General features: G+C 38.9%; 1 long non-coding RNA gene across 6 annotated transcripts; it reads right to left on the bottom strand.

Moving 5' to 3' along the window:
- Positions 1–3,169: 3,169 nt before the first annotated feature.
- LOC145093447 (uncharacterized) lies at positions 3,170–6,033 on the bottom strand. 6 transcript variants are annotated; one of them, XR_013702873.1, is made up of 6 exons: positions 5,816–6,033; positions 5,587–5,737; positions 5,316–5,372; positions 3,864–5,205; positions 3,576–3,769; positions 3,170–3,472 (listed from the first exon to the last, which is right to left on the bottom strand). It is a non-coding gene; the product is annotated as an uncharacterized LOC145093447 (long non-coding RNA). The 6 variants fall into 6 exon arrangements; XR_013702874.1 differs by having other exon boundaries at positions 3,576–5,043; positions 5,124–5,205; XR_013702875.1 differs by having other exon boundaries at positions 3,576–4,866; positions 5,124–5,205.
- Between the last annotated feature and the right edge of the window lie 16,009 nt (positions 6,034–22,042).

The raw sequence follows: 22,042 nt of genomic DNA, 5'->3' as shown, positions 1-22,042 counted from the left end.
TCGGTGTCGGTTGCGACTGAACTGGGGCCTGCCTCTGCTCTCAAAACTATAACTCAATCTCCAACTCCCGCCGCCTGGTGGCCTCCTGCAACTCTAACAAGATATCACACCTCTGTGCGGACACAAACTGCCTGATATCTCTCTTGATCATACTCAGATATCTGGACGTCTGAGCCCGCTCCGATGCAAACTCATGGCAAAAAGTTTCCCTCTTTATGAACATCCTGGTGATTTCCGTCACCAACTCTGAACCCTGCTTCAGCTCCAAGAACTCCTGAGCCAACCTCTCTCTCTCTCAACCTGCGGAACATAACGAGTACTGAATATCTCACGGAACTGATCCCAAGTAACCGCAGCCCGCTGCGCATCAGAATAAGATCTCGTAGTCAACCTCCACCAATCCTTCGCTCCGAGTATCAAAAGATTCAAAGCACACCTCACCCTCTGATCCGTTGGGCATGAACACATGAAGAAACAACCCTCTACGTCTGGCAACCATCTCATAGCAACGATCGGATCCTGAACTCCATCGAAATTAGGGTGCTTCATATTATCGAAGTCTCGATACTGAAAACCTCAACCGGTTCCTCCCCTTGCCGCTGTTACAGCTACTGTAGCTGACGCAGCAGCCGTCTCCACAAGAGCTTCATAGCGCTCATCAAAGTACTCAACCATGGCGGTCTTGATCGACCCAAACATCTCTGACAACACAGCCCAGAACATGGCAACAACCTCATCATGCAGGATCTCACGAATCCTGGGATCCAACTCGTCCGTACTCATCTGACCAATGGCCTCGGGTGGTACCAGTCCATCCTGACCACCCTCTCCTGATCCTGATCCCAAATCGGATCCTGCCCCGAAACGTCTCGTAACCACCATACTGAAAATACACCATGAGGACATAAGGCATTCCTCATAATAACCCTGAGAACTAGCTCCTAACAAAACCCTAGGGGTTGTGGCTTTCTTGATACGCGTATGGGTCCTGTGCTTTCAGTAGTACCGGCCCATACTAACTTCCACACCTACCCATATTTGTATCAAGTATCACCACAACACCCTAGCAATAACATATACATAACGAACACTCAATCCTCACTCCTAGAGGAGCACCACTATCTCATAACAGATCTATTGATCCCACACAACCCACCCATCCATGAAACTTCCACCAACCCTGCAACACTAGTGTATGCTAGTCATAGATAACGTTGGACCCTATCCACTTTCGAATATCCAATCCTACCCTAAGCTCCCAATCATACAAGAATAGAACATAAGGCCAAATCAAACATTCTCAAGCTATAAGATCTTAATTATGTGTAACCGTGATGCATACACTAAATAACTACAGTAATGATGTCAATTTCATACAAAGGAAACCCTAGGCTAGCAGGCATCATAAAATCAGGCAATTCTATCATGCAATTTCTGAAGATCCCTAGCATAGTACTAGCATGTTGTTCTAACATATCACAAAATCAAATAACTTGTATGGTATTTTGGGGTCTACTTACTGGCTCTGGCTGATCGTACCCTCTTCATCCTCCTTTACTTATTTCGAAAAAACCTTTTGAAAACCATTTTGAAAATCCCTCCTTGATTTGAGACTGGATTCACACGAATGTTCCTCCAATTCACTCAAACCAAGGCTCTGATACCAACTTGTAACACTCATAAAAATTGCACCAACTTAAAACATTTTAATTCCTTCAAAAGCCATTAATCTATTACAACTGATTTTCAAAAGAGTTTAAACATCAGAGTATCCCCATAACCAAATCACAAAATCATGAAGTATGAAGAGCGGTACGATCACGCCTTCGTCTTGCCACGATCTCCTGAAGTACCTGAAACCAAAACACTACAACTGTAAGCCCGAAAGCTTAGTGAGTTACCCCAAAAATACCAACCATATATAACCATACGCGTATCACATCACAATACAGAACAACCATGCATATCGAGTCTTCAGTGTGATTGGTCTGCCCGCACCGGGGCCTTCAATCCACCTGGTCCACTCTCTGAGTCTACAGTGTGACTGGTTCGCCAGCACCGGGCCTTCAATCGGCCTGGTCTACTCTCCGAGCGTCGGCATGTATGGACCGCCCTCTTAGGGGCCACTACAAGAAAAATGACTCACAGTCACACCAAAAAAATGTGACCATGTGCGTATAGTGACATTTTATTTTTTCACTGAAAGTGTGACGGAAGGTGACGCCATCGTTAGGGTCTTATAGTCACTTTAAAATGTAGTGTCCGTATGATATGAAAACATGTGGTCGTATTATAAAAGTGTGGCAAATGTGTACGAAATTTTGTTTCTTAAATATCTAATATTGTAGCGTTAAATCTTCAGTAGACACATTTATTTAGTAAATGGGGTGACTGTATATCACCAATTTGCGACATTAATGATGTTTTAGTGTAGTTGTTTTCTTTTATATTGTCATACAGTTTAAATTTTATTAAGACTATTGTGTATCTTTTGTAAACATGTAATTACGGTGATCATGACCATGTTTCCTAAATGGCCACATGTAATGAATTCCATAAGTGGCGAATTACTAATAATTAGTCACAAAAAATAATCAATTTTTGTGACTATATCTCTATCGCCTATCGTATAGAGACACACAATTAAATGAAATACAATCATAAGTATTATATTAAGTATTATATAGACACACATTTTGTTAAAATTAAGGACTATTCGGTATCATATTAAGACTTTTGGGTATATTTTAGACACATATAATTACAATGAACATGTCCTTGTTCAGTAAATGGACACATATAATTAATGATGTAAGTGACGATTTGCTAGTATTTAGTCTCAACAACAATCAATTATGATATTTATTTGTCACATAAATTGTTTTTCATGTTGTTATTGTTTAACTTTGTCACAAAAACTTTAGAATAAACATCATTTTGAAACAACTGTAGTCTCATAATTCTTGTATATTATGGCTCTTGTTAACCATTTAGCCACACGTTAAAAAATAATATAAAATAACTATTGTATAATTTTAGAGACATTGAAAATCTATAAAACATGACCAAATTTATATTAAAGCCACTTTAATTTACTATTTATTGTTACTTTTTCTACATTATAGACACATCAAAATAATTTAAATGAAAGTAACCAAACCCAACAATATGAAACAAAAGCAAAATTCATAATTTGATATTAGTAATAATTGAAATCCAAATCCATTAAATTCCTAATTAAAATACAAAAAAAAATGTACTAATTGCAAGTATTTAAATTATGATAAATAAAGCAAACACATCATAAACCAAAACCTTGACATAACTAGGCATTCATATTATTAGTACTATTCTTTGTCTTCTTGAGAAGGGTATCAGATGATATATAAGTTGGTTTCTTTTTCTTTGAGTTTTGAAGTTCATGGTCCTGATGTGATATCATATGGTCTTGATGTGATATCATATTTGGTACCTATACCGACATTGAAACGAAAAATGAGTTCATTAAAAACTTAGTAGACTAGTTTATGAAGAAAAAAAATGTGTAATGCACAAAGAAGTTAACATAAACAAACCTTTGCTTTGGATTTCATATGGTGTTTTGGCCATGGAACAAAATTTTTATATGCCTGTCCAACTGTTTTGAATTTTGCAGTTTCATGGGTAAAGAAAGCAAAAACTAAATATAACTATACTTCCATCTTGTTGGTATTGTTCCTTGTCTTGTTGAGAAGCCTATCGCTCAATAGTCAATACAAAAGTACATTGCCTAAAGTGGGATTCAAAGTGAATAAAAACATTAAAACCTGCTTTGATTAACTATTGGATCCAATATTATATGTGTAGAGGGTTGGTAGTACTACCTTGAGAAAATATTGGTACATCCAAGTTGGGGTGAATTTTTTCTAATTCACACCACAACATCAACAAATTAAAATAAACGTGAATGAAAATATTAAAATATTAAATATGAACTTAGAAAACACAAACATACCCATCAATGGGATTCATGACACCTGGAAAATATATTGCATTTCTTTTTATATCTCAAATAGTAAAACAAAAATAAGAGGTAAAAACGATACGCACAATTAAGTTCCTACCTGACTAATCAAAAATATATTGCATTTCTCCATTTGTAAAGCTCTTTGAATCTAGCGAACCGTTGGGCTTTTAAAATTGAGAACAAATGTAATGCATATTTGATAAAAACAAGCAAATATAAAAGATGTTTATTTGACCAAATATAAGCAAGTTATGGCTATAAAGAGTAAAGACTATAAATGATACTTCCAAACTTAATCACTCTTCAAAAGTCAAGGGGTATTTGCTCATTTAAGAATAAATCAACTAAAAGAAAATCACATATTTATGTTACATTTAGATGCATTAAAGAATCAAAATATAAAAAATTAGAGAAACAATAAACATAATACAAATTTTTGTTTTGTTACAGACATAGACAAAAAGAAGAAGAATAAAAAAACTTAGCAGATCCATGTTGTTTCTTGATGATCACCACCAAGAATAAAGACAAACGATAGAATGATAAAAAGTACATCACCTGCTTAGAAACTTCCTCAGTGTCAATTTGTTAAGTATCTGTTGTTGCTCTTTGTTTCACCTCACAAACTCACATCCGCCTCAAACATGCGAAGTTTGAAGAAATCATGAGATAGGCAGATGTTTATTAAGGGATGTAGGCATCGGTTTCCATAATCAAAAGAAAAAACAGAAACCATGCCCTAGTATAACCAAAAAAAGGAAATACATGTCAAGCTAGAACCCAAAACCTAAATAACAAAGCCCTATTTCATTCCAGATTTTATTCATTTTCATCAAGCTCTGAATTCCCTTTTTCAAACCCTAAATAAAACATAACAAAGAGATTGTAAAAAGTCATGTGATTTGTTGTCGTATCTATATGTTTTTCCCTAAAAAAACAAAAGGCTTAACAGTTATGCCTTCTCAACATCACCAAATCTTCATCTTAAAGTCCATGAATAAGTTCAATTTGAGATCAGAAGAAGAACTTTGAACCATCTGTTCAAATTTTTGCATTTCATACAAAGCAAAAACTTAAATCAGACCTTAAAGAAAATAATAACAATTTCATCACTCACCTTTAAATCGGAATTATGCCTTCTACCACTTCACCCATACTTTGAACCATCTGTTCAATCATAATTTGTCCTAGACTTCAATCTAAGTATCAAAGCAAAATAAGAAAAAAGAAAGGAGCAATCGATCACATGTCATGTTATGGAAGAAAAAATAGAACTGAATAATAGGGAATCGTGGATTTGCGTGGCTACCTGATGAACACAGGTGTTGTAGTGCCTGTTGCATAGTTATGCTATGATTATTGTTCCCTGTTGCACAGTTATGAACATTGCAGTTTCACATATACATCTAAACGAATGATGTAAATCGAATGCAGGAAAGTATTGAAGAAAATCACAAAGATTTCGATTACAACAGCTCATATGATTTCGAATTCAACTGAAATCAGGGGAAAGAGGAAGTGACCGAGAGCAGCCAAAATGAAATTCAACAAAAGCATGAAAGGATTGAAGAATATAGAACCTGAATCGAATTTGTTGAGTGCAACGGTCGTCGGTGTTGTTGGGTGCGACGATCTCCGGCGATGGCAATTGGTGGCGAACAATCGGGAATCGCTAGAGGCGTGCAACTGTTGTGTGTTTTCTTTGTCTGATGTGTCGCATACTCACGAAACCTTTAATTAGGTTAAAGTGTACTGTTAAATAAGCAAACAAAACTGCAAAAATGGACAGCCAGTAATAGAGGCGCATACTTAGAGGTGGAGGGAAAGCCGGTGATACAGGCGCTGCAAATTAAAGGGTGGCGACGACCAAAATTTGGTGATGGAGGAGAATAGGGTGGTAGGGGGAAAGAATGGACGGCCTAAGACGCGTTCTTCTAGGGCAATAAAAGATAGGAGGGGGAGGGAGATCGAGATAGGCATGGGTATGAAATCAAGAGGCGGCAAGGAGTTTTTTTTGTTTGGGGAGGGGAAATGAATGTTTTTATTTAAAAATTCTAAAAATTTGAAAGGTTTCAAATTTAAAATACAAAGACGAAATGGAGAGAAGCGGCAACAAGTTTTTTTTTTTTTTTTTAGGGAAAATTGAAGGAAAATGAATATTTTAGTTTAAAACTTTCAAAAAATTTAATACATTTCACATTTAAAAAAATAAAATAAATGACATCCTAATAAAATATTTTGGGTTTTGAAAAGTTAAAAAAGGCAAGTAAAGTTTAGTAGTTAACAATTTTCGTTACTTTTGATATCAAAAAAAAAAAAAAAAAATTGATGTACTTTTAAAATTTTAAATTTTTAAAATTCTGATTAATGATGGTAAACGAAGAATTACTCTAAAGAAAATATTTAAGTGGGCAGTATAGGGGTGATGTGGAGTAGGGGTATGTGCATGGAAGTAAAGTGGGTAGGTAGGGTGGGATGTGGGTACGAGTATTTGATGATAGGGGTTGGTGGATAAGTATGTACATGTGAGTGTCAGGGTGTTGATCAAATGTGTGTAGAGTAGGTGTATGTGTGGGTGGGCGGTGTAGGTTATATAAGATAAGCACGGGGGCATAGGAGTGCATGTATGGATTTAGGGAGAGGTGGGTGGTATTGGTGTAGGTGAGGGTAGAGTTAGGTGGATTGGTGGGTGGGTGTGGGGTTGGGACGGTCCAGGGTAGGTATTGCCATGCGCTTGTGTCACACCCCAAAACCGAGAACGGCGGAAACGGTCTGGGGCGGAGGACGTCATGTAATGTATCACAACAATGAAAAGTAGTAAACAAGCAACAACATCATCAATTGCATTAATAGTATAATTTTAATTACATTCAAGTTCTTTCATAGTATAATTCTACAAAATGAATATTCAAAATAAAAGACGAGTCTTGACTGCTCCGTCTTCTCAAAACTTGGTAGTCGTACATGTCTATCTGTGTCATGGGAATACAAGTTATTTTGAAAGCGAGTATCAGCAATAATGCTGGTGAATTCATAAGTATTTATGTGACTTTGATTTGTAAAGTTGTAAAGAAAGACCTGTAAATGTTTGAAGAAAAGTTTGTACCAATGAACATGTTTGTAAGTAATCGTAAATGTTTAAAAACCCTAGAAAATCTCATATTTTCTACTAGTATAAAATGTAGCCTTCTACCAAGACCCGACTGTTTTGAATGTTTTCTTCAGAAATCCAATATTTGTTTATAAGTGGGTGGTAGTTTAAAAGTCCCAAAAATGAACTACAATGGTGTTTTTCATGTCTAAAATAGTAGATTTATGTATGTATATAATCGCTAAGGTATTTGATAACCCCGTAAATCAACGTGTTTTTAATACTCCATGTGAGTTTTATAACCATGCTAATGACCCAGACTGCCTGTAACAACGTTCTTCAGGCGTTGGAATGTTATGACGTTTGTCACCCCAAGCCTGTCGGCCTAGTTGTAGCTAGCAGCTTAGGTGTGGGATTGTCAATCCCGTATAAATCTATACACAAGTATCACGCTCCCCCTACAAGGGATTATGGTATATAATACATGACTTAATAATGCATACTCGAAAGTACGTGAAATGTCTCACAAAACCTAGTATAAAACAGATTTACATATGAAAATGTTAATTTGTTCTTGTATATGAAAATATCTCTTTGATATGGTACTTGTAGTATGTAAAATTTCATGAATATATAGTACACTATCTTATGTAATCGTATCTCTTATAATTATATGTCTTGAAATTTGTATGCCTTGTAATTGTATGTAATCGTATCTCTTCATATAGTATGTAATGTATTAGTATAGACTCATAAATAAACTGACTCTTGTGTGATTCCTTGTACTTGGAATGGTAAGTAGTATATCCTAACTATACCTATTATAGTTACTAGTATTGTGCGTGTATAATCGAAGTATGCCTTTGCTACCCAAAGGTACTGAACCAACTGATGGAAACTTTTATGTCTATATATGTATACATGATATATATATATATATATATATATATATATATATATATATATATATATATAACACTACACATGTATAGGCGTGCATTTGACAATAAAAATATAAAAGAAGTTTTGTATAACCTTTGAAAAGTTTAATAAATAAGAAATGATGACTTGATTTCAGTTTATAAAACGATTTGAAAGTAGTTTGTTTGATAAAAACAATTTTAAGTATAAGAAGACCTTCGTTTGAAACACAATTCTAACAGCGTTTGAAAGGAAACATAAAGTATGTAAGACAGTTTGATAAAGAGTTTTTAACATGTAAAAATGTTTGTCGTAAACTATTATAGTTTTTCCAAAAGTTTGTTTCGTTTGTATAGTAAACCCTAGTGAAATGCTCACTTGTTATGTAGAGTGAACTTTTGTGGTGACATAAATGAACACATATACTCAAAGTATAGATAAAGTGTTTGATTCGTATATGTTTAACAACATATTTAATTTAAAAAGACAAGATGTTATCGTGATATATTTTGTGTACGAAAGTTTCCATGTAGTAGTTATGAATCACATATGATTTACTTGATAAAAAAAGTATATAGTGAAACTTTAGGTTACACACGATAATAATCGTGTGTTTACTTGTATTCCCTCCCTTAAAAGTGTATATAAAAAGTATTGATAACACATTTAAAAATGTAGTTTATAGGGGTATGAACTCACCTAAGAAAGTGCGTGATTTGAAGGAAACGAGATTTTCCCGGGCGGCACCTCGACCGGAAAGTGACGAGATTTTCAGGAATCTCGGGGCTTCGGACCTTCGTCGGGGCTTAGATATGAAACCGGGAAAGTCGGGATGTTGTCGGCACGAAAAATGAGGTGAAAATGTGAGAGAAATGAAGAAATTTAGCAAAGGTAGCCGGCACCCTCGCACTCTATTTATAGGAGCTGGAGGTCCTCGGTACGTTGGGCGTACTTCGGGCTTACGCGGGGCGTACCTCGTACGCTGGGCGTACTCCGAGGTTACGTTGGGCGTTCGCTTGCATCACTACTGACCGCATCCTCAAGCGAAGTGTTTGGTCGACGTGGACGATCCGGAGCCTAGTATCCGAGTACGTTGGGCGTACGAGGGTACGCTGGGCGTAAATCGTTTCGGTGTGTGTGCCATGAACTTGTAAAATCCGTAACTTTCGCATACGGGCTCTATTTTTGACGTTCTTTATATCCATGCGAAGGTGAGAAAATACTCTACAACTTTCATTTAGACTCCGTCGGCTAATTTTGATTTATTTTTAATTATATTTTAATTAATAGGCCGGGACACGATAACTTCGTTAAAAATCCATAACTTCTTTATCCGACGTCCGTTTTCGTTTGTCTTTTTAACATCGAACTATTATTGTCGAGACCTTCAACTCTCTTTTAAGTTGCGTCGGCTAAAATCGCTCGATCTTTATTTCGAGTTTTTCGCTGTCTACTGCTGTTACGAAACTTAGAAAATTTGTATCTTCTTCATACGAAGTCCCTTTTGGGCGTTCTTTTTAGGCACAATCATGGTTTAACGTAATCTACGACTTTCGTTTAGATACTTAAGGCTAAAAATTATTGTATCGAAACTTTGCGTTTTACGTCTATCAGCGTTGCTGGGTTTTGCCGTGAATCTTAGATTGGTCATAACTTCTTCGTTATAACTCGGATTTTAGTGTTCTTTATATGTACGAAAACCTTGCAACGATTCCTACTACTTTATTTAACCCAAATAATATTTTTAGGAAAGTTATATTTTGGCCAAAATTTGACTGGTGTTACATTTTATTGTCTCAAAATATCGGGTTGTCACAGCTTGTGGGAATGTGATTTATGCCAAAGCTTATAAGAGATGACACCTAATCCATAATCCATAAGCCCTAAGTCATAAGGCATAAGCAATAAAACAAAAGGCCATAATGCAAACATCATACACCATAAGGATTATGGCTTATGGTTTTCGGATTATGGTTTATGGATTATTGTTAATAGCTTAAAGATTAAGACTAAGGGTTAGCACTTTGATTTTATAGCTTATATCTCATCAATATTAAGCCTTAAGTCCTAATCCATAAGCCAAAATTCATATATCTTAAGCCATAAGTTATAATCCTTAATCCTTAAACCATATGTCATAAAACTTAATCCCACAATCTCTAAAACCCACCCAACCACCCTAACCCACCATAAGGCATAAGGCTTAGTTCTTGGTGCTTGCTTAGTGCTTATGTGGTAGCTTTAAGGTTTATGTATTATGAAATGCATGCATATACATATATATATATATATATATATATATATATATATATATATATATATATATATATATATATACATACATACATACACACACATAAACTCTAAGTCATACCCCGTAAGCCTTAAGTCTTACAACATACGGCATAATCCCTAAGCATTAATGTAACATCCCAAAAACACAGTCTGAAGTCTGGAACTACTGCTAACTAAACAGGCTGGCATTGTGGCCGTAGACCCATTCCTACTGGAAGGAAACTCACCTCACACTGCTGAAGTCCCGTAGACACAATCCCGCATTGCTGAAGTCCTGTAGACTCCACCCCAGCTGCTGCCTGACAGATTCCCGAACTGTCAACACCAAATAACACCCAATTAATAATTTGGTTCTAACATATAACTAAAAATACATGCTTTGGATAATTACTACATTACCCCTAGCTTGGCTTACCCAAGCCCAAGGCCCAATCCATAGGCCCAAAGTCAATTGGGGATCAAAGCCCAACATATGGCCCAATTTTCCAAATTGGGCCCAAACCTCTACATGGACTTCCCATAAGGCCCAATTGATCAGTCCAGTCCAACATGTATCATTCTAGGGCCCAATATCATACAACCATCTAGGCACCAACTATGGCCCATCTATGGCCCAATTTTCCAAATTGGGCCCAATCCTTCATATGGGCCTTACCCTAAAGCCCGACTAATTACTCTAGTCCATTTGATTATTCTCGGATGGCCCAACACAAAGCCCAAGTGAAATTAGGGTTTCACCCCAACTGATAACTAGGGTTAAGTGTTTCTTACTTAACCCATTAAGGACTTAACACACTAGGGACTTAATCCATTAAGGACTTAATCCATTAAGTCCATTATTGCTTAGATTAATTTATGCCGATGATTATTATTTAATATTCACTTATTAAATAATTCTTGTGTGTGTCCTGATAATTTCTCAGATATTAGGACCTTTTCAATTAGCTCATTAAGGACTTAGTCCATTAAGTCCTTTACTCTACTAGGTAAATGCCCTGGAATAGTTTGGGCTTAATTCACAATCCAATCCCAATGGCCCAAAAATGGGTCCAAATAAGTTCAAGGCCCAAATACTCATAATTAGGGGTTTACACCCAAGCATGGCCCAATAAGCCCAAAACCAATATCTAAGCCCATTAGGGTTTGCTAGTGGGGCACCATCCACTACCACTTCGGGTAGTGGCGGTCTATAGCGGCGGCCACCACCTTACGGTGGTGGTTTTGATTCTTTTCATTAATCTAAAATTCAAGTTACATCTTACAAGGCTAATCTCAATTAACCATACACACACACTAAACTAATCACACATACACTAACTAATCACACACATATAGCCACACCATGGTGGCCGACAGCGATGCTTGGCGGCAGCCACCACCTCACGGTGGCGGCGGTGGCTATTCCCGGCTTTCCGAACAACCAATCTTAATCATACATCACTGAAATAACACACACACACCCTTATGCTTGGAAAAGTAACACAACCACCACCTGGTGGTGCTTGGCGATGGCGGAACTCCGGAGAGGCGGCAGCAGCGTCGTACATCGGTTGCTCGGAGTGGCGGCGGCCACTTGTCTGTTGGGAAACGATGGCGAAGGGTGGTCAGAATGACGCCGGACAGCCGAGCCGGACCCTGAACATCTACAGCAAAAGAAGAAGAAGGAGGAGGATGGCGGAAAAAATGACGACCCACACACACCCGGAAGCCACGCTGTCGACTGCCCTCGCTCGGAGCTAAAAGCTGTTACGCTCGGCGGCTCGGCTGGTCGGAAAAACGCGACCAAAAAGCGACTGCGACTGGGGTGCTCACGCATGGCGGCTGAGGTGCTCACCGGAGGTGGGTTTCGCTTCTTCTAACCACTATATCGGGAAGTTACAGTGGCGTTCCATTGGCACAGTGGTCGCTAGCGGCCTCATCTGATCGGAAAATGGATGCGAAGGAGAGAGAGATGGCGGCTGGAAGCTAAACGAAAGGGAGAGGGTGACGGCTCCTTTAGGATGCTAGGGTTAGGGTTTGTAAAGCATATATACCCGGCACATATAAAACAATTGCCATAATGTCAAGAATAGTCCCTCCACCTTACTTTTCTTTCAAATGGAATCCGAAAGTTACCATTTGAACCCTCAACATTAAATCCTTCCTATTTTAGGTACGAAAATTACCAAACAGCCCCTATATTCCATAATCTCTTCAAATGAAGTCCCATAAATTACCACGGAGCCCTTGCCTTCATAACTATTTACGAAACTAACCCAAAACTTACATTTTAACCCCCACCTTCTATAATTATGACCTTTAACTCCTCAAAACTAATGCCTTGCTCAATTATTATTAATTTTAGGGCTTCTATACATTTATTTATTTATTCAAATAAACAGGGCGTTACAACTCTCCCCCACTTAAATTAGATTTCGTCCTCGAAATTATTCATTATCGTTCCTTTCACTTCAAACCACTCTAGTAACCTGATCACCATCCTAGGCACACCCTAGCTTTTCTAGGGTAACTGTAACCAACCCTCGCGACAAGATCACATCTATTCCGTCTGATATTTGCTGCCTTGAGATGGTCTGATTCCCTGACAGACCACTCATACCAAATTATTATCGATGAAACCAGCCTGCTTATCTCTCAACTGACTACTCAACTTCTGCTAGCTCGAAAATACCCGGTACAAGACAGGTTCCCAAACCTAATTATCCCTGTAGATCACTTATACTTGGCCAATGCTCGGCTATTTCTGCTGTGAGTGACTTGTCACTTCCCAATAAACCAGCCATCCTGTCAGTACTTGCAACTTAGGGCACAATTACTAACATTGCCCAAGAGCTGTAACTGCCTGAAACATTGAACTGTCTGAACACTGAACTGCCCGAAGCACTGAACTGCCTGAAACTGTATGCTGCCACATGGCTGCTTCCTGACATCTACCGAGACCTACCTGGTCTCAATTTTCCGCCAATCATCTGAAATATCGGGTTCCAGCCCAACTACAGAGCCAAAGGACTCCCTACTTAGCCGCCTCGCACGACTTCTGGACGAAATCCTTTTATGGATCTAGCTGCTACTAGTTATCCTGACAGTGTGGCCCTAACGGCCTTCTGCTCTAACTGATTCGTTCCATGCGTCGAATCCTGACGTCACCAAACCCAAAGCTAAACGCGATTGCTACTTCACCAATTGTAGCCTTATGTCATAAATGACCTTAAGCAGTCCACTGCTTCATTGCTCTCATCTCTATAGTGGCGCTTCTACAATCTTATCACTGGCTTAACCAGGTCTCATCCGCCTGGGAAATTTCGAAATCCAATCCGTGGATTTCCATTTCCTCACTGCTACACCCGAACTGGTGGGTACTACTGTTCTTTCTGCATCCTAACAACGCACTCACGCTATCTACCAACCTAGTGAAGGCTGCGGCTACACCCACAGAATCACATCACTCTAGTACTACCTGCTAATCTTGTGAATGTTACGGCTACACCCGCAGACTTACAACACTCTAATACTGGATCGAACACGCGCTTGCCCCACACTCAACTGAACTCGTGTCCTGAATGGAATCCCAAACCTGATTCCCTAAGGCTTGCTAGTAACATCACGAGAACGCGATCTCCTTATTGGAAAGCTTTTCCGAACTTCCATCTCACACTATCCTCAAACCATACAACCGCTTGGGCTATCTTCCTTCCCAATAAGGATGCGAAACTTATCCTAGTCTCAAAACTTCCTCGCTTCTGAATTCTTGGGTGATTCTCCCCCACTTTGATTCAGCTAATGCCCTACAGCATACAAAACTGGAAGAATTCCCAATCCTCCTCGCCACCCATGACCAATCTGCTAGAAACCACACTTACCATTGTTAGTGTTTACACACTAGCTAATCCAAAAGATCACATAACTTCTAAAAATCCGAATAAATCTCCGGTAAGAACATGCTAAACCCAGGAAGCTCCAATCTCAGTTGGAGACCTCGGAATTCTCCTCTGCATCACGGCCTCTATCTTGGCCGGATCGACTAGAATATCCTTCTGATTGACAAGGTGCCCAAGAAATTGCACCCCGCGCAACCAGAACTCACAATTAGAGAACCTTGCAAAAATTCTCTCCCTCCTCAAAATCTCTAGCACCTCCCTCAGGTGCTTCTCGTGCTGCCCCTCAGTCTTGGAATAAACCAATATGACATTGTACTTCCCAATCCCGCAAGTGTTGCACTGAATATGGTCCTGCTGGTCTCTCGAAAGCTAATCTGAAATCTACGGTCTCCTCCCGAGACCCCTCACTATAAGCAACTGATTTAGTTCCCTCTACCAATGTGCTCTAAGTCAATATCCCGCTCACGAGCTCTAGAAGTCATATCATTCAGGGTCTTGCACCCCGAGATACTCACAATCTCCCTTCTATCCTTCTACAATATGTTCTGATAACTTACCTTCTTCATTTCCTCATCTGTTGCATACTGTGGTACCATATAAGCTCTTTCCCGAGGCTTGGCAGTGATCTCTGCCACAGTCTCAGTCTTCTGGTGGAGATCTAACAACCATTGTGCCAACTGCTGCAACTCAAACTCCTAGGCACACTCTGCCCAGAATCTGGTCTAAAAGTCATCCCATGACCTAGCATTAACCGCATCATCACACAACTCACTACCGACCTCTTCCTATCAATCTCGTGCTCTATCCCTCAGGTGACAGGAAGTAAGTCAGATCTTGTCTCCTTTCAAGACAACGTCTGGTACAAAAAGTGTTGGCAACATCTGCCAACCATCTAGTGCTAACAACGGGGTCCCTAACCCCCATGACAATTTGAAGCCTCACAAACTCTGAATTCTCGAAACATCAACGTACGGGTTTCTATCATGTATGCTATCTCAGTGCAAAATGCACTCGTCCTTTCATCACAAATCTCTATAATGACCTCCGTGATCACACTGAGGATCACAGGAGTTTGGTCAATGATATTGCGCAAAATTCTCAGAGGAAATGAACTCCCTCATCTGAACATCAATCTGCCCGGCTCTAGATTCCGAGCCTGATCCCTTGTCGACACCAGAACCACCATCTGGTCTACCACGCAGCGTCACTATACTCGGCAACATGCCATCACTAACATCACAGTACTCATCCAAACTCGGGGGATCTCACACACTACAAGTTCCCTGGATTCATCTCAGCCTTCCTTGATTCGAGTACGGATCCTCTGCTTTCAGTAGTACGAGCCCATACTACCTTCCACATCTATCCGTAAATTCCTCAAGAACTGCCTCGACTCCACCAAGTCACTCTACTGCTACTGATCTCTGCTTCTACCTTCCTAGGCTTGCCCTAGGGAACTTCTGACTCCACAAAAACCAGTCCTCAGCTGCTGAAGGCCTCCTTGTAATGCCAATTAGCCACCACCTGAATGCCATCACATGTAATGAGGCTCGGATAATCCTTCGAGTAAAAGTCTCGTCCCTACAACGGTTAGACTCAAACGAGAGTTGCGCAGTAGGGCCAAATCCAGCACTCTGAGATTATTCAACCCTGATCACATGTGATGTGACGTATTCACCTAATGGCTAACTCCCATCACTCAGAGTCCCACAAAGCACAAAGCAAGCAACATTCGGATAAAGGAAACATACTCAGGCAAAACCGTTCTCATAACAAGAAATTGTACTAGCATACAATGCTAAGCTCATACTATCAGGCATAACCTACACAGGCTATCCTACTACTGTCTACTCAATACTATCATGAAATTCTCAATAAGCTGGTACACATATAACAGGCACATAAGGCATCCTCCCTAGATCCTTAGCCCTAACTAGCATGTTGTTCTACTGAAACTGAAAATGAAACTGGAACTAAAACTAAAACTTAAACTAATGATCATAAACTTGTATGGGTAATTTGGGAGTACTTACTTGAGCTCGGCTGATTGCATGCACCACACCCTTTTTCTCTTTTCAAAACTCTTTTCGCTTTTTCTAAAATTCTTTTCTTTATAATTTTTCTAAAATTGTTTTCTTTTCTCAAATTCTTTTGTAACCATGGTTTTTCTCTTGAAAACTTTATACCTCTTCCTTAGTTTGAGTTCAGACACACTCGGGAATGCGCCCGAATCCCTCAAACCAAGGCTCTGATACCAACTTGTAACATCCCAAAAACACAGTCTGAAAATTTCGTTTAATTTAATAATGAAAACCATAGTCGATAAACCTCATATAAAATCATAAGTTATGTATTTCAAAATATCATACAACTGTTAAGTATATCCGAGTATAAACATCCCAGGCTGAACAAATGGTGTGTGCACTGCAATCTTCCCGAGCTTCTCTTTTGAAAACTGAGTACCTGAAACCAAAACTAAAAACCGTAAGCACGAAGCTTAGTGAGCTCCCCCGAACTACCACATACCATACAATAACATATAAAGCATCTACTGGGCCTTGCCCACTGCATCGGACCGAAGTCCGGAAACTAACCAGGGCCTTGCCCTCTGCATCGGACCGAAGTCCGGAAGCTGCATCGAACCGGAGTCCGGAACTAACCAGGGCCTTGCCCTCTGCATCGGACCGAAGTTCGGAACTAACTGCATCGGACCGGAGTCCGGAACTAACCAGGGCCTTGCCATCTGCATCGGACCGAAGTCCGGAACTAACTGCATCGGACCGAAGTCTGGAACTGATTGGGACCTTGTCCCCTGCATCAGACCGAAGTCCGGAACTGACTGAACATAACATAGCATAAGCATATCAACTAGCATGAATACATATATTGCATACTGCATCGGAACAGAGTCCGGAACACATAACACAAAACATGCTTGAATCACAAAGACATCAAGCACTCTAACTACTGCATTGGACCGAGGTCCAGAACTAACTGAACATAGCGTAACGTAATCATTGCATATAATATAAACACATATACTGGATATTGCATCGGACCATAGTCCATAACACATAACTCATACCATGTTTGTATCACAAAGACACCAAGCATACTGAACTTCTGCATCAGACTGAAGTCCGGAACTACTGCTAACTAAACATGTCGGCATTGTGGCCGTAGACCCGTTCCTACTGGAAGGAAACTCACCTCACACTGCTGAAGTCCCGTAGACACAATCCCGCATTGCTGAAGTCCCGTAGACTCCACCCCAGCTGCTGCCTGACAGATTCCCGAACTGTCAACACCAAATAACACCCAATTAATAATTTGGTTCTAACATATAACTAAAAATACATGCTTTGGATAATTACTACATTACCCCTAGCTTGGCTTACCCAAGCCCAAGGCCAATCCATAAGCCCAAAGTCAATTGGGATTCAAAGCCCAACATATGGCCCAATTTTCCAAATTGGGCCCAAACCTCTACATGGACTTCCCATAAGGCCCAATTGATCAGTCCAGTCCAACATGTATCATTCTAGGGCCCAATATCATACAACCATCTAGGCCCCAACTATGGCCCATCTATGGCCCAATTTTCCAAATTGGGCCCAATCCTTCATATGGGCCTTACCCTAAAGCCCAACTAATTACTCTAGTCCATTTGATTATTCTCGGATGGCCCAACATAAAGCCCAAGTGAAATTAGGGTTTCATCTCAACTGATAACTAGGGTTAAGTGTTTCTTACTTAACCCATTAAGGACTTAACACACTAGGGACTTAATCCATTAAGGACTTAATCCATTAAGTCCATTATTGCTTAGATTAATTTCTGCCAATGATTATTATTTAATATTCACTTATTAAATAATTCTTGTGTGTGTCCTGATAATTTCTCAGATATTAGGACCTTTTCAATTAGCTCATTAAGGACTTAGTCCATTAAGTCCTTTACTCTACTAGGTAAATGGCCTAGAATATTTTGGGCTTAATTCACAATCCAATCCCAATGGCCCAAAAATGGGTCCAAATAAGTTCAAGGCCCAAATACTCATAATTAGGGTTTTACACCCAAGCATGACCCAATAAGCCCAAAACCAATATCTAAGCCCATTAGGGTTTGCTAGTGGGGCACCATCCACTACCACTTCGGGTAGTGGCGGTCTATGGCGGCGGCCACCACCTTACGGTGGTGGTTTTGATTCTTTTCATTAATCTAAAATTCAAGTTACATCTTACAAGGCTAATCTCAATTAACCACACACACACACACTAAACTAATCACACACACACACACACTAACTAATCACACACATATAGCCACATCATGGTGGCCGGCAACGATGCTTGGCGGCAGCCACCACCTCACGGTGGTGGCGGCGGGTATTCCCGGCTTTCCGAACAACCAATCTTAATCATACATCACTGAAATAACACACACACCCACCCTTATGCTTGGAAAAGTAACACAACCACCACCTGGTGGTGCTTGTCGATGGCAGAACTCCGGAGAGGCGGCAACAACGTCGTACATCGGTTGCTCGGAGTGGCAGTGGCCACTCGTCTGTTGGGAAACGATGGCGAAGGGTGGTCAGAACGACGCCGGACAGCCGAGTCGGACCCTGAACATCGACAGCAAAAGAAGAAGAAGGAGGAGGATGAGGAGGATGAGGAGGATGGCGGAAAAAATGACGACCCACACACACCCGGAAGCCACGCTGTCGACTGCCCTCGCTCGGAGCTAAAAGCTGTTACGCTCGGCGGCTCGGCTGGTCGGAAAAACGCGACTGCGACTGGGGTGCTCACGCATGGCGGCTAAGGTGCTCACCGGAGGTGGGTTTCGCTTCTTCTAACCACTATATCGGGAAGTCACAGTGGCGTTCCATTGGCACGGTGGTCGCTGGCGACCTCATCTGATCGAAAAATGGATGCGAAGGAGAGAGAGATGGCGGCTGGAAGCTAAACGAAAGGGAGAGGGTGACGTCTCCTTTAGGATGCTAGAGTTAGGGTTTGTAAAGCATATATACCCGACACATATAAAACAATTGCAATAATGTCAAGATAGTCCCTTCGCCTTACTTTACTTTCAAATGGAATCCAAAAGTTACCATTTGAACCCTCAACATTAAATCCTTCCCATTTTAGGTACGAAAATTACCAAACAACCCCAATATTCCATAATCTCTTCAAATGAAGTCCCATAAATTACCACGGAGCCCTTGCCTTCATAACTATTTACGAAACTAACCCAAAACTTACATTTTAACCCCCACCTTCTATAATTATGACCTTTAACTCCTCAAAATTAATGCCTTGCTCAATTATTATTAATTTTAGGGCTTCTATACATTTATTTATTTATTCAAATAAACAGGGCGTTACAATTAAGCCATAAATCATAATCCTTAAGGCTTAAGCCATAAGCCATAAGCCATAAGGCCTAAACCCTAAGTCATAATTCATGACATAAGACATACACCTTAATCCTTAAGCAATATGTCTTATTCCATAAGACCTAATCACTAAGTCGAAAGCCATAACCCAAAAGCCTTAAGCCTAAGTCCTACAACCTAATCCATAAGCCATAAGTATTAATCTATAAGCAATATACTGTAAGCCATAAGCTATAAGCCCAAATCCCTAAACCATAAGCCTTAATTGAGAAGCCCTATTCCATAAGCCCTAAGCTATAGGTAATAAGTAATAAGCCATAACACTTGGGCATTAAACCATATTAGTTAAATATGTTTCATATCACATATATTAATAAAAATACAAAACTTGGTTGCTATTGTGGACAAAAATAAAATATGTTAATAATATGTATATAAACACATAATTATATTGTTGTTTGATATAATATATTATTCAACTAATATACAAATTTCTTTATTAGTCTATATCTTTTAAAGAAAACTACATGATTAGGCCATGTGGTTTTCCATAGCTCGCATGGTGAGGAAAACTATTCAAATATCATGTGCTTGTCCATATGTTGTTAGTTTTGTATATTGTAACCACCCAAAAATCATTCCTCTAACGATATTAATGTTCCGTTACAAGGTTATTAAGTGATGTATAGCTATTTCGTTGCTAAGACGATAAAACAAAATAAATTAAATGAAAATGGTGTCAATTAACACCTAAAGAGTTAATTGAGTATATTATTTAACTAAATTGGTGTAAGGGAATGTAGATAAAATATATTTCATTTAAAAGGTCTATAATTTAGTTAAATGATTTTTTATTTTTGGGAAAAGAAATATGATAAATATATGGAATTAAAAAGTATAAATATAAAGGAGAAACGAAAATGTCATTAAAATATAGAGATATTGACTTTAAAGGGTAATATATTTTTCGATTTGTACACATTTAGTCATTGGGTTTTTTTCGTCCACATTTACCCCTTCAACTTGTTAAACTGTACACATTTAGTCCTTATGACCGGCTACTCCAGGTTAGCCGGTAAAAATGACTAAATAGGGTAATATATTTATCATTTTGTACACATTTAGTCCTTAATATTTTTGAACACATTTAGTCCTTAATATTTTTTTTATTGCAAAATAAATCATTTTTGTTTTTTATTCATCAGTACTTATGAATGATTTCTTTAGGTTTTTCTCACATCTTATGTGGGATAGCCATATGGTGGTGGGATAGTTTCAGGTGGTCGTGTTATATGTTGTAGGTCAGGATACTTGGTGTGGGCCGACTATAAGCTGTAGGCACGAAGACTCGAGAAGAGCGGTTGGATTAAGGCGTCATACCAACAAACCCTGAGTATTCCAGTCCGATTACTGATTGGACCTGTTGCATGTTGGCATTCCAGTCCGATGACTGACTGGGCCAAGGTATACCAATCTAATGAGTGTGGGTCCGTTATGCATAATAATACGTTTGTTGTGTTGGGTATTTTGGGGGAAACTCACTAAACTTTGTGCTTACCCAGTTATTTATGTTTTCAGGTTCTATCGTTGGTCGTGGGAAGGCGAATGCATGGCTATACATACTCATCAACATTATTGAGGATTACACATTTTCTTATATTACTCTGATTTTTGATAAATATATTTTGGAATAAACGTTTTTTCTTAATAATGAATTTATAATTATGGAGTTTTGCCTTATTTAAAAATGAAATTTTTTGGTTGTGAAAATGAGACATTTCACATAAACATCAACAGCCTCACACACTTCATTAATGATTGTCCCATGTAAAATGTCGTGAGAAAAACCTAAAGAAAACATTCATAAGTACTGAATGTGTACAAAAACAAAAATGACGTATTTTGAAACAAAAAAATATTAAGGACTAAATGTGTACAAAAATATTAAGGACTAAATGTGTACAAAATGAAAAATATATTACCCTGTTAAATCATTTTTCCCGGCTAACCTGAAGTAACCGGTCATAAGGACTGAATGTGCACAGTTCAACAAGTTTAAGGGGTAAATGTGGACGAAAAAAAAAAACTCAGTGACCAAATATGTACAAATCGAAAAATATATTACCCTTTTAAGTCATTATCCCTAAAATATACTTAGAATGTCAATGTATTAGGTTTAGGAGTGTTTAGAACTTAACCATGGAAGTCTAGGGACTATACTAGAAAAAGCATTAAGAATCCCCCTAAAATTTATATTTATCGTGAATGAAATTTTCATTTTCCCCTAAAATATTTTCTTAATTAATCTTAGTTTCCAGCTAAATTTAATTAATTTTTATTTAAATTTCCGTCCGAAAAACTAAAAATTTGATTCCCCTCTACTCGAACTATATATTTTCCAATGTCAAAAGCGGTCAACGAAAATTCAAAAAAATTAGGGGCAAAAATGTCAA

The sequence above is a fragment of the Lactuca serriola genome, chromosome 3 (genome assembly GCF_051521515.1).
Source record: "Lactuca serriola cultivar US96UC23 chromosome 3, Lser_US96UC23_V15, whole genome shotgun sequence".
NCBI classification, from domain to species: Eukaryota; Viridiplantae; Streptophyta; class Magnoliopsida; order Asterales; family Asteraceae; genus Lactuca; species Lactuca serriola.
The sequence above is the reverse complement of the archived record's forward strand: the minus strand, read 5'-3'. Positions and strand labels throughout refer to the sequence as shown.